The following is a 13,367-nucleotide window of genomic DNA, read 5'->3' as shown; positions in this document are numbered from 1 at the left end:
CTCTTATTTAATCTTAAAGCATCTCCACATCATTCTGCATTACTCAAAATCATCTCCTCTATGTCAATGTCATAACAGAAAACTTTCCCCCTATTTTAAGATCATATTAAAACCTACTAGATATACCTATTATTTCCCTCCACCCACAATTAAATCAGGTGCTGGCACCGCCAAGCTCGTCAGGGCGCTGCGGGGTTTGTGGAGCAGCGCTGCTGCTACTGCTGCTGCTGCTGCTGCTGCTGCTGCTGCTGCGAGGAGTGGCCGCCGGATCGAGCGTGGAGGCAGAGCAGAGCTTGCACGTCGTCGTCGGTGAGCCTGCGGAGGGGGAGCTGTCTTGGAACCGGGAGGGTGAAACAGCGCCGCTGACAGCAGATGGCCTCGTCTTAGCTTTTTTTTTTTTTGCTGGGAGAGGTGAGGCCCCTTGCTGCTCAGGGTCAGCTGTGCTTCCTCGGGGCCCCTCCTGGAGCCATCACCGAGGTGCTAATATGTGCGGCCTCTCTACCTATCCGGAGAGTGTCCTGTCATTGTGTTTGCCCACCGTCTTTCTCACCTTTCTCAGGTGGCTGGTGCTCCAGAGAAGCCAGCTGATGACACAAAAGCCACCCTACGGCCCCGGATGTAGGGGTGTGAGGTTCCCTAAATCACTAAGATGCCCTAGCTAGCCTCCAAACTGACTTGTCTTTTCCTATTTGAATGGGAAGATCCCAGCATAGGCTCAGGTATGTTTTACTTTGGATATTTTCAAAATACTTGGGTGAAACTGGGACGGTGCAAGAGACAAACCTAAGAAGAAAAACCATGCTGCCATCTTCCAATAGGTCCTCATTTAAAAGCATATGTGTTACACACACACGCACACCCACACACAAGCTACTGAGAACTTCAGTATCAGAATTCTCTTGCTGGTTTTCCTAATTTAGAATTATTACAGAGCTACTTTCCTGGTGCTGACGTATTTGTCCCAGATAACTCTGCTGATACATATCATGGATGCTTCATGAGTAAAAGAAAGTAAATTAGGATCTTGGCATGTTATCATGTTGTGTTTCTCAATATATAAACAACAGGTAGCTTGGACAAATTGTTATGCATTTGTGTTAAGAGGTTACTTTTGTTTTTGCCTGTTGTGTACAAGAGACTTTTTTGAAAGTAGTGGTTCCCAAGTTTGGCAGCATATTCTCATCACATGAAGAGTGTTAAAAACTCCTGATGCTCATATTGAAGATTGGGGTTTAATTGGCCTGGGCTTTGGACTAATTAAAAGAAATCTCCAGGTGATTTTAATGTGAAGACAAGATGAGGAAACCACTGCTTTTAAGATTTATACTTTTCTCAAATAAGCCAAGACTGTCCTTTAAAAAAAAGCAACCTTTCATACACTGGCTCTGCATTACTGGGAGGGCTTTATGCTGTTTTTTTAAATGAAGATAAGAGGAGTTAACCTTTTTATTTTTTAACTCTCAAAGCCAGTGAGTGCCTTTGGATTTTTCAGTCCGCCTCCCCCATCTCTCGCCATCTTTTCGCAGGCCTCATGGAGAACACATTTTCTTTGATGAGTCCCAAGCCCTGTCTTCCAGTTATGCCCCATATTAAAACAAAGATCCCTACTCAAACACTCGTGCAGAATATCTCCCAGTCCTTTTTTTTCTTGTTGTTAATCTTCCCCTTTCATCTGCTTTATAAGTAATTCAGATGTCATTCAAAATACCTGTTTTTTTTTTCCCCCTACTGAAAAACAAAAGAACAATACAATTAGAGCAACATCGATTTCTTGGAATGACTCCTGTTACCTATATTCTGCAAGTTGCTGATTTAGGTAAGAGGTAGAAATCAAATTGAACTGAAATAGGATCTTTCATTCTTGGGTCTCTGCAAAAACTTTAGGTACATTTGGCTTACTGTGAAATTTAATTTGGGATCAAGCTGGCAAAGGAAAAGGAGACATGCTGAAGGGTTTTGTTCCATCCACCATGAGGTACATATTGAAGGGAGCATTCCAGAGTCCAGTGGATCTAGTGTGTTTCAGTCAGTGCTTCTGGCCCTTTCAGATCTCTGAGTCTCGCTTCTGGTGCCCCTCAGTAGCGTGGAAAGAACAAAATGAAACAAGTACCCGGAGATTGATTGTACACTGCATCTTATTATGAAACCAAATAGAAAAAGAAAGGGATTTCAAAATATAATCCCCCTTTCCCAGGAGTATTTGTCTTGTTCTCCATGAAGTTAAAGGTCTGAAATAATGTGCCCATCAGGGGCTCAATGTTGCATGTCCATGCCAGTTGGTCCAAGGGCTTGTTATGATGGTAATGACCTACTGAAACGTGAGCTTGGATTGCAACAATACAATTGCTACCAGCTCACCCGCTGGGAGAAATATTTTATTATTGTCAAATGTCCTCCATAGAGATTTGTTTTGCCTGTTCCTGTTTAAATTAAATTCAAAGCAGAACTGTATTACTATTTCTCTGGAGTATATTTGAGATAAACAACTAGTCTCAAAATTTAGGATTCCTGGCTAGTTCAAATTTGTTTATTAGCAGAAAAATTACAATAGGTGACACCATAGCTGCAGGAATATTATGATTGCAGCCACACAAGAGATTTACATACTGAGTCCATGGGCTAAAAGCGAGAGAACTCCCTTTTTCATTACAGATGCCAGCCAGATTAATAATTAACTATTCCATCAGTTGTACGACCTTAAAAAAAAAAAAGATGTCCCAATATACAAATGCATTGCTTTAACATGCCACAGAATTTTGGCCATGAGAAAATTTGCTCCAAGTAAGAAGTGGTTTTAAACTTAAGATCATAAATCGAATTGTTGTGTAAGTGTGTGTGTGTAAAAATATTTTTAAACGCAATATAGGTGACATGGCACTGAAGCCCCAAGTGTGAGTGAAAATGCCCTTTGAGCATAATATACTTTTTTCAATATTATTTTTTTAAAAGAATTGTAAAGAATATCCTAGAATATATGGAATTATTTGCATCATTTTGCCCAAGGCCCTATAATGCAGCCTTGCCAAAGGCTTTTAAAGCAGTGAAGCTTTTAATCAATACAAATTTTGTTACGGACAGTCAAATTAGAACTGGATCTTAGTCTACAAAAAAAAAAAGCCTGTCCTGCTTTGTCAAAATCAGAGTAGCCTGTGTATTTCATAATAGACAACTTTGAAGAGCCAGTTTTGAGAAACGCAAACTGTTGGGAGGGGAGGGTTGCTAAAAGGGCCTAACAGGAAAACATTTCAAACTAGTAGGAAAGCATTAAATCACACTATTCACACTCCAATTCAATCTGCCATGCTCAGGCGAATTTCACACTTTTGTTGGGAAGTGCGGAACAGGCTGCTATTAAAACAACAACAACAACAACAAAAACCCCCACAAAAAATGAAAGTCACAAGAGCAATTTCCAACATGAGACTTAGAACTATGCAAGTGCTGACTTTTTCTCCTCTTTAAATTATGTGATTTCATATGATTACAAATAAAATATACTAAACATGAATGTCTTTAAAAAATCCTGCAGATGCTTTTACATTACTCTTTGAGATTTTACTCCAATAGCTTTTATTTTGTCTTAGTTTTCCTTTAGTGAACAAAATGACTGATAAGCCCTAGAGTATCAACTTAATGCTTCTAAATCAGAATAGGTATACAGCCTGTATTTTTCAAATGTATGTACAGGAAAAAAAAAAAAAAAATCCCTTCCTCCACAAAAAGCAGTATGTCTTTGAGAGTAGAGTCTGGGCTGAGTAATAGATAAAATGATGTTTAGATATGTTTATCTCAAATATTTTTACACAGGGACTTCTATGGCAAGTGACTTCCTTGCTGTTTGTGATAAGGTTGTTTTCAATTCTTTACTACAATCAATAATACAATGAATATCTTTGCATGACTTTCCTCTGGGCCAGTATAATTTGAATTAGATGGATTTGAACTCCCAGCAGCAGTTCATTTTGTTTCATTTTTTTCCATCAGCATTCAATTTTATTGTGCTCTTAAATTTTGCTAACTTGATTATTTTAAAATGGCCTTAATATCCTTTGCCTTAGACTTCTTTGAACGTATTTTCTTATTCTTATACAGGCTCAGGCTCTCCTTTCTGTGAATTGCCTATTCATAACCTTTGCTTTTTTCTGTTGGGTTTCCTATCATTTTCTTGTTCATTCGCAGGAGTTCTTTGTATATTCTAGGTATTGATCCTTGTCAGTTTCAGTTTTTGTAAATGTCTTCTCCTATCTGTCATGCATCTAGTAACTTTGACCTTTGTCTTTTCTCACTAGAAATTATTAATTGTGATAGAGTGATTCATCAATTTGATCCTCATGCTTTCAACGTTAAGGTATAACTTTCCAGTTTTTTGCGTTGCTTTTGTAATCTAAATTTACATCTAAGTCTTTTTAAAGGCAGTTTGGATAGTTTAAATGTGACATTAGATTCAATTTTATTTCTCAACTTCTTTTTTCTCTATCAGCGTGTGACCTTAAATCTGTTATATCAAACTACCATGTATAAATAAATCTATTTCTTGATTTTTTCTTATGCTCTTTCAAATATCTATGTGTTACTGCCACAATATTACATTATTTTTTACTATTGTTTTATAGCTTGTCTTATCATCCCCTCACCCCATTCGATTTGCCTTATTTTTCAAATTCTTAGTTTTTCGGAGTTTTTTCTTTTTCATAAATTTCAATTTTCAAAATGACCCTTCTATAAATTTTATTCAAATTTTTAATGTACAAATTAATTTGGAGAAATTAACATTTTTTACAAATAAAATTCAATGAACACATTATATCTATCTGTTCATTTATATGCTCTTTCACTGCTTTAATAGAGCTATTTTAAAATTCCCTCCATAAAGTCTCAGGTTTTCTTTGAATCAAGCCCTAGTATAGATTTATAGTTATTGCAAACTACAACTTATCTATTGAATCAGTGATTTATTTGGTTAAGTTTTATTTTTCAAATAAATGAATACTGTTTCATTTCACATATTGACCTTATACTTGGGAATTTGCTGAATTTCATGATTAGCTCTAATCGTTTTTGTAGTCTTAGATTTTCTATGTAAATGATCTATATTCCCCTGAAATTCAGATTGCAAAGTGATCAATTTACTTCTGAGTCCATCTCACATTCTGACTAAAAACCATCTTTCCCAAGTGCATAATTTGTTAGATGCCTTTTCTTTCTTCCAAGTTACTGAAAGCAGAACTTTTTGTGAATGGGTTACCATTATGCAACATACATTGCCATTTTTCCAGTCTTCAATGACATTCTTCCAGCTTTGTATAAAAGTTTCCCACTGCCTTTGTCCCAAAGCCACTTCCACATATTTCAAGTTTTCATTATGGCAGAAACTCCATTTTTAGGTACCAGTTATTCTATCAGTCAGTTTTGGGTGCGTAATACCCACAAATTCTCAATGGGGAATAAAACGGGTACTTACTTCTCGGAGATGGTTGGAGTATTTAGAGAGGGCTTGACTGAGTGGCCCTACTTCAACCACTAGATCGGCTGGCTCACTTCTCTGCCCCTTATGTCTCCCTCTGGGGACCAGAATGGAAGGGCAGCAGCTACTCAGAAATCCTCTTATCATGATGATACCAGAGGGCACAAAAAAACAAGTCTCAAAGAACAAGCTCATTACGAACTCTTATTTGTGTCCTGTCACCTCCCGTTGCCTAAACCAAGCCATGTAGCCACATTCAAGGTCAAAGAACAGGCCATACACATTGCACCTTTGTAAGAGAAACTTCAAATTTGTATGACAAAGGGTGTAGATACAAAGAATAAAGAAATAAAGATAGTGATAGAATAGATCATAAATGCTTAGATAGTTTCTACTCAATTTGTAATTTTTGACTGACTATATCCAAAGCCACGGATTTCCCTCTTAATACTGTTCCACAAAATTTGATATGTAATGATTTTTTAGGCGTTCAGTTCTAAGTATTCCTATGATTTTCTTTGTAACCAAGGGCTTTTTACCATCATTCTGCGTGTGTGTATATGATGCAGGTATATGTTCTTAAATATTTGTTTTAAATACTTGCTATTATTGATTTCTAATGATCTTTTGTATGCGGTTGAGTCAATAGAATTTAAAAAAGCTTTTCTTTTCTGCCTAACCAGGATCTGCTTTTTGGAGACAATTCCACTTGTGCTCACAAAGAATGTGAAAACTCTGATTAGGAGGGTGAACTTTTCATTTTAGCATATTATTATACTATTTAAATAGTTCATTTCATTGCTGCTTATTTTTGTCTGAATGTGTTAGACTCTCCACTTACAATTACATATTGATTTTTTTGGTAGGTTTGTCAGTTAATGCTTTACATATTTTGACTTCAGATAATCAATTACATATATGTTCATTATGCTGTTAATTAAGCATTCTTTTAACAGTAAATACTGTCCTTTTAAAAAGCACTTTTTAAGTGTAGAAATTCACATAAAACCTAGGTATTCCTTAACAAATTATCATAAAGCTAACATCCATGAAAGCAAATAAGTCAAGAAAGAACACTGTGAGTTCCACAAACATCAGTTATGCTCATTCCCCAAAACAAAGGTAATCTTCCTTGTACTCATGTATCTCTAAACAACATAACAGAAGTTTGTCTGCTTTTGACATTTACAGAAATTCAACTGTATGATACCTAATATTGTGTGATTTGCTTCTCTCAATCAATGTTACTTTTAGGAAATTCATCCAGGCTATAATTAATAGTAGTTTATCTTCAGTGCTGTATAGTTCTGTTTCTTTTTCCAAATGATGGACATTTGGGTTACACACAGTTTTTGCTTGTTTATAGTTTATAGTTAGTTTTTTTCTATAAACTAACTTGTTTGCCACACCAGCTGACTTACAAGTACAGGCATTTGTTACTATATACTAAAATGTAGCATTGCTATATAAATGCAACTTTAATAGATACTTGTGAACTATTTCCCAAAGTGGTTGTGTCAATATCTTTTCCTACTCACAGCGTGGGAGAAAGCTCTAAAAGTCTGGATATAAGTGCATACTTTTAAATTTTACTCATTCTGATGACTATTGAGTTGTATTTTATAATGTTTTTCATTTCCCCAGTGAATAATAACATTGATCATTTTTTCAGACTTTTATGGTTATTTTTGAGGTTTCTGTTCAAACAATTGCCCCATTCACCTTTCTGGAGATCTGTACCTATTGATTTGTAGATTTTTTCCAAATATTCTAGGTATGAACCTTGTCAGTTTTATGCGCAGCACATAACTTTTCTAACTCTGTGGCTTGCATTCTCTTTCTCTTAATGGTATGATTTAATAAAAAAGTTCTTAATTTGGGGGGTTCCATGCCCACAGCATGGGGAAGATCCTGGGCCCGTGATTGAACCTGCGTTACTGCAGTGACCCAAGCTACAGAAGTGACAAAGTCAGATCCTAAACCACTAGGCCACCAGCAAACATTCTATGTTCTTTGTTTTAATATGATCCAAGTTATCTGCCATACTCTGTAGCTTGTGCTTTTAGTGCCCTATTTTAAAAAGTTTCCTTTCTTTGAGGTTATGAATATACTTTCAAACATTATCATCTAAAGATTTTATTGTTTTACCTTTTTCTTTTAGGTTTTCAAATTGCCTGTATTTATTTTTGTGTACGACATCAAGTAGAAGTCAAGTTTTCCATCTTTTTTTCTCTGTGAACCTCCAATTGTTTGAACACTCAGTTGAAAACACTGACCTTTCTCTACAGCTCCAGTGTCACCTTTGATATACACCTGTCTGTGTCTGGGTTCCTTCTTCTATTCATTTTTTTTGTCAATCTTTCTGCTAATCCTACACTTTTTTTTTTTTTTTTTTTGTCTTTTTAGGGCCACACCCTCGGCATATGGAAGTTCCCAGGCTAGGGATCGAATCAGAGCTATAGCCCCTGGCCTACACAACAGCCATAGCAACGCAGGATGCAAGCTTTGTCTGCGACTTACACCACAGCTCACAGCAATGCTGGATCCTTAACCCACTGAGCAAGTCCAGGGATCAAACCTACATCCTCATGGATACTAATCAGGTTTGTTAACCGCTGAGCCATGATGGGAAGTCCATCCTACACAATCTTTCCTAAAATGCTTATTATAAGGCTAAACAGCTGACAGCAACTGCTCTTCATGTTGTCTTTTCCCTAAGTATCTTTGTTTTTAACATTTCTATATGAAGTATAGAATCATCTTGTTAATTTATACACACATGCACACATACACCCTATTAATATTTTAATCGGATGGCACTGATTCTCCAGATCAGCCTGTAGAAAATGCTTGCACCTGTGTTACATGGTGACTGTAGTGCTACACGTTCATTAATGTGTTATAACCCTCAATTCTATTTTTCTTGAACTTTTTTTATGTTCTTACAAAATAGCATTCTTAAAAAAATGTTGAGTTCTTATAGCATAAACATTAGAAATATTTTACTTCTGTTGTAAAGGATATATTTTTAGTTAGTTTTTTAAAAGAAATCTGTGCATTTTACATACTCAAACATATTTTTCACACATAACTACTGCTTTATTTCTCTCCTCTTAACCCTTGTTAAGGATTCTTGCTTTTGTCTTACTATAGTGGCAAAGACCTTCATTCCATGTTAATAAAACTTGTAAGACGGGACACTTAACTTACTCCCTATCTCAAGTAAATGGTTTTGGCTTTCACAATTTTAATATAGGTTCCTTATAGATATTCTTTAATGGATGTAGAGTGTTTCCTTCTTTTACACTGAATGCCAAGAATTTTTATACTGTATGGACTTTGAATTTTATCAAATTTCATCTATTGAGATTTTTCACCTTGGTGCTGGTAATATGGCAACTTATATTGATTGCTATTTTAGTGTTAAAATAAGGTGCATTCCTGAAATAAATCTAACTTGACCATGATATATTAATATCTTTATATTATGCTGAATTTGTTTTGCTTATGTTTTGTTTAAGAATTTTTCCCTCTCTGTTGGTAAACACAAAAATCCTATAATTTTTTCCATAATATAGCTGTTAGATTATGATATAAAAGTTACCATAAAACAAGGTGGAAGAAATGTGCCTTCTTTATCTTAATGCTCTGGAACAATTTGTAATAGAACTGATCTATCTATTGTGTTAATTTCATTTATTATGCTATTTCTTTGGTAAATGCATCGTAAAATTTGCCACAGAAACCGTGTGGGGCTGGTATTTTCTCTAGGTAAAGTTATTTACTTAGGACTATGCTTTGTAACAATTATAGCATCACTCAAAATTTTAAATCTCTTCCTTTATCTTCTTTGTTAACTTGTATTTTTGCGGCAGTTTTTGCATTTCATTTCTGTTTTCAAATATATTGGTATGACTTTGTTTATAGTTTTCTCTTATTAGTTTTTTTAGTGACTTTGAAGTCTTTACTGGAGCCATTGTGTTAATTTCCTGTGGCTGCGGTAACAAATTACCACAAACCTACTGGCTTAACAGACATTTATCCTGAGGCCACGAGTCTGAAATAAGTTACACTGGCCCAAAATCAAGATGTCAGCAGGCCTGAGTTCCCTCTGGAGGCTCTAGAGGGTCATCCATTCCTTGCCTCTTCCAATTACTCGGGGCTGCTAGCATTCCTTGCCTCGTGGCTGTCATTTCCTCATCTTCAGATCTCTCCTGCTTCATCACCACGTGGCCTTCTGCACTGTTTGTGTGTTATCTCCCTCTCACTTATAAAGATATTTGTGATGGCATTTAGGACCCACTGGACAATCTAGTATAATCTTCCCATTTCAGAATCCTTAACCTAATCACGCCTGTGAAAAGTCTATTTTCCAAATAAAACATTTGCAAGTACCTGGGATTGGGACCTGTTATTTTGGGAGGGCGTTATTTAGCATTTCCTTTTATATTGAGTATTTATATACCCTTCTATCGTTTCCTTCTTTCAAGTGAAGTATAGGTGACTTACACTGATGTGTTACTTTCAGGTATATAGCAAAGCGATTTGGTTATATGTATGTATGTGTGTGTGTATTTCAGATTATTTTCCATTGCAGGTTATTATAAGGTATTGAGCATACTTCCCTATGCGACTCACAAAATCGTTGTTTATCTGTTTCCTGTATAGCAATTGGTATCTGTTAATCCCATACTCCTGATTTATCCCTTCTTCATCTCTTTCCCCTTTGGTAACATAAGTTTGTTTTCTATATCTGGGAGTTTGCTTTTTTTTTATAAATAGATTCACTTGAAATATTTTTAAAATTCCATGTATAAGTGGTATGATATTTGTCTCTCTCTATTTTACTTAATTTAGTATGATAATCTCCAAGACAGTTACTGTTGCTACAAATAGCAATTGTCCATTTTTTGTGGCTGAGTAATATTCCACTGTATCTTATCTTTTTAAGCTTCTCATCTATTGATGGACAGTTGGGTTGCTTCCACGTTTTGGCAATCGTAAATAATGCTTCAATGAATATTGGGGTGCATGTATATTTTTAAATTGGCATTTTTCTTTGGATATATGCCCAGGATTGAATTGCTAGATCATATGGCAACTCTATTTTCAGTTTTTTGAGGAAACTCCATGTTGTTTTCCATAGTGATTGCACCAGTTTACATTTTTGCCGGCAGTGTTGGACATTTCCCTTTTCTCCATACCATTGCCAGCATTTGCTATTTGCAGACTTTTTGATGATGACTATTTTGACCTAGCCATCCATTCATTTCTTTTTTTTTTTTTTTTTTTTGTCTTTTTGTCTTTTGTTGTTGTTGTTGTTGCTATTTCTTGGGCTGCTCCCACGGCATATGGAGGTTCCCAGGCTAGGGGTTGAATCGGAGCTGTAGCCACCAGCCTACGCCAGAGCCACAACAACACGGGATCCGAGCCGCGTCTGCAACCTACACCACAGCTCACGGCAACGCCGGATCGTTAACCCACTGAGCAAGGGCAGGGACCGAACCCACAACCTCATGGTTCCTAGTCGGATTCGTTAACCACTGTGCCACGACGGGAACTCCTCCATTCATTTCTTAATCTTTCCAAGGTTTATGAATTTTAAAATTTTTTTCCAAGAACAAACCTGGAATTTTTTTGTTCCTTTTCTGTGATATGATTGCTGATATCCTAATTCCTGTTTTTGCTCTCCCCTTTATTATTCGATCCTTAGATTCATTTACTTTGTTTTTAACTTCTTGATAGAGATGCTTATCATTAGTTTTCATCTTTATTTTAATATATATTATGAAATTTCTTTATGACAGCTTTGGCTCATCCACATATTTTAACAGTGTTTTGTTAAATTCAAAATGATTTGAATATTCCAAAGCTACTTCCTTTTTTAGATCACAGTTTATTTATAAGCCTATTTCTTGATTTCTTTTGTTTATTGATTTCTATCCTAATTGCACAATGATCACACAACTTACTCTATATAAATTCATTCCTTTGAAAAATGTGAGACCTATTTTGTGGCTCATTATATGGTCAGTTTTTGTCAATGTTTATATTTGCTTGAAAAAAATGCATATTCTTCTGTTGCTAGGTCCAGTGTTGTATGTATTTCCATTACATCAACTTACTGATCAAATCTTCTGTAATTTTTATAAAATGATCAAATCCTATTGTCATTGCCTGCTTGTCCTATCAGATACTAAGAAAAGTATATGTAAGTATCACACTATAATTATGCAGTTGTCTATTTCTCATTGTAACTATGTCAGTATATGCTTTGTAATCTTTGTGGCTCCATATGTTTAGGCCTGATACATGATTTTAGCAAATGATACCTTTATCATAAAGAACTTTCCTTCTTGAGCTGTGGAATCTTTTTTCCCCTTGTCATTTGTTTTCTCATAATATAGCTCCACTACTGTTATTTGTTTGTTTGTTTGTTTTTTCATAATATGTGTGTGCCCACCACCTGACCCCCATTTTTTTTTTTTTTTTTTTTTGGCCCTGCTCTTTTCTTGCTCCATAATCAGAAATTGGCTGGGGAGGAGCGAGGGACAGAAGATGCAGGGAAAAAGAAAATCCAATGAGAAAGCCCTTCCGGAGTTCCCTTCGTGGTGCAGTGGTTAACGAATCCGACTAGGAACCATGAGGTTGCGGGTTTGGTCCCTGCCCTTGCTCAGTGGGTTAACGATCCGGCGTTGCCGTGAGCTGTGGTGTAGGTTGCAGACGCGGCTCGGATCCCGCGTTGCTGTGGCTCTGGCGTAGGCCAGTGGCTACAGCTCCGATTCGACCCCTAGCCTGGGAACCTCCATATGCCGCGGGAGCGGCCCAAGAAATAGCAACAACAACAACAAAAGACAAAAGACAAAAAGACAAAAAAAAAAAAAAAAAAAGAAAGCCCTTCCTCACTTGTCCAGCCTCTCTGCTCCTGTGTTTTTTCTGTTCCTTATCATGCTCAGAGGGCGGTTTTCCTTTCACATGGTACCCAAAGTATTTCTCACATTTTTTTTTTAAATACTTCTGAATTTTGTGACATCTCCGGTTCTGAGTATAGGGGAACACATAAGCAGGTCACGCTAGTTAATAATCTTGATGCTTTTAAAGGAAAAAAAAAAAAAAGAGGTCATGAAGATCTTCAGGATTTTACTTTATTTTTATAACAATGGTGCTTAAATAATTAGAAATGCAAAAGTAGGGATAATCCTTACACATGTGTATCAAAAAAACCTTCAACATAAACAGAAAACAAATGACTAAAACAAAGTACGTAACCAATGATGCCATTTTCTTGAAAATAGATGAGGCACTAGAATGTCGACATGGTATCAGTCACTAAAACACGGGTCCTGGGGCACTTGGTATTGAGGTGCTATTGTGAAGGCAGGTGCTGAGAAGGCTGTGGGTGAATATTCAACACTGGGACAATAAATAACTGATAAAAATACCATAACAGGTAGAGAAATATTCTGGGGGAGGGGATAAAAAATGCTTTCCCTGAATTTCCCACTGTGGTCCAGTAGATTAAGTATTTGACTGTGGACTTAGTTGCTAGAATTTTGTGGGAAAATTTTGCATCTATATTCATCAAAAATATTGACTTATAATTTTCTTTTTGGTGGTGTCATTTTCTGGTTTTGGAATTAGGGTGATGGTGGCTTCATAGAATGTCTTTGAGAGTGTTCCCTCCTTGTCAATCTTTTGGAAGAGTTTGAAGACTGGTATAAGTTCTTCTTTGTATGTTTGGTAGAATTCCCCCGTGAAGCCATCTGATGCTGGACTTTTGTTTGTAGAGAGGTGTATTATCATCATTATCATCATCATTATTATTATTATTATTTTGCTTTTTAGGGCCTCACCTGCAGCATATGGAGGTTTCCCAGACTAGGGGTTGAATTGGAACTATAGC

General features: G+C 36.3%; 1 long non-coding RNA gene across 1 annotated transcript; it reads left to right on the top strand.

Annotated features, from left to right (window-relative positions):
- The first annotated feature begins 160 nt into the window (after positions 1-160).
- Positions 161-3,521, top strand: LOC146398780 (uncharacterized). The gene is made up of 2 exons (XR_014817293.1): positions 161-309; positions 560-3,521. It is a non-coding gene; the product is annotated as an uncharacterized LOC146398780 (long non-coding RNA).
- The last annotated feature ends 9,846 nt before the right edge of the window (positions 3,522-13,367 follow it).

Source organism: Sus scrofa, chromosome 10, assembly GCF_054392235.1.
Source record: "Sus scrofa isolate SSC_HxYL_T2T_F1_AM1 chromosome 10, Sscrofa_HxYL_maternal_Yorkshire_Landrace_v2.0, whole genome shotgun sequence".
NCBI lineage: Eukaryota > Metazoa > Chordata > Mammalia > Artiodactyla > Suidae > Sus > Sus scrofa.
This window is presented reverse-complemented; position numbering and strand designations above follow the sequence as displayed.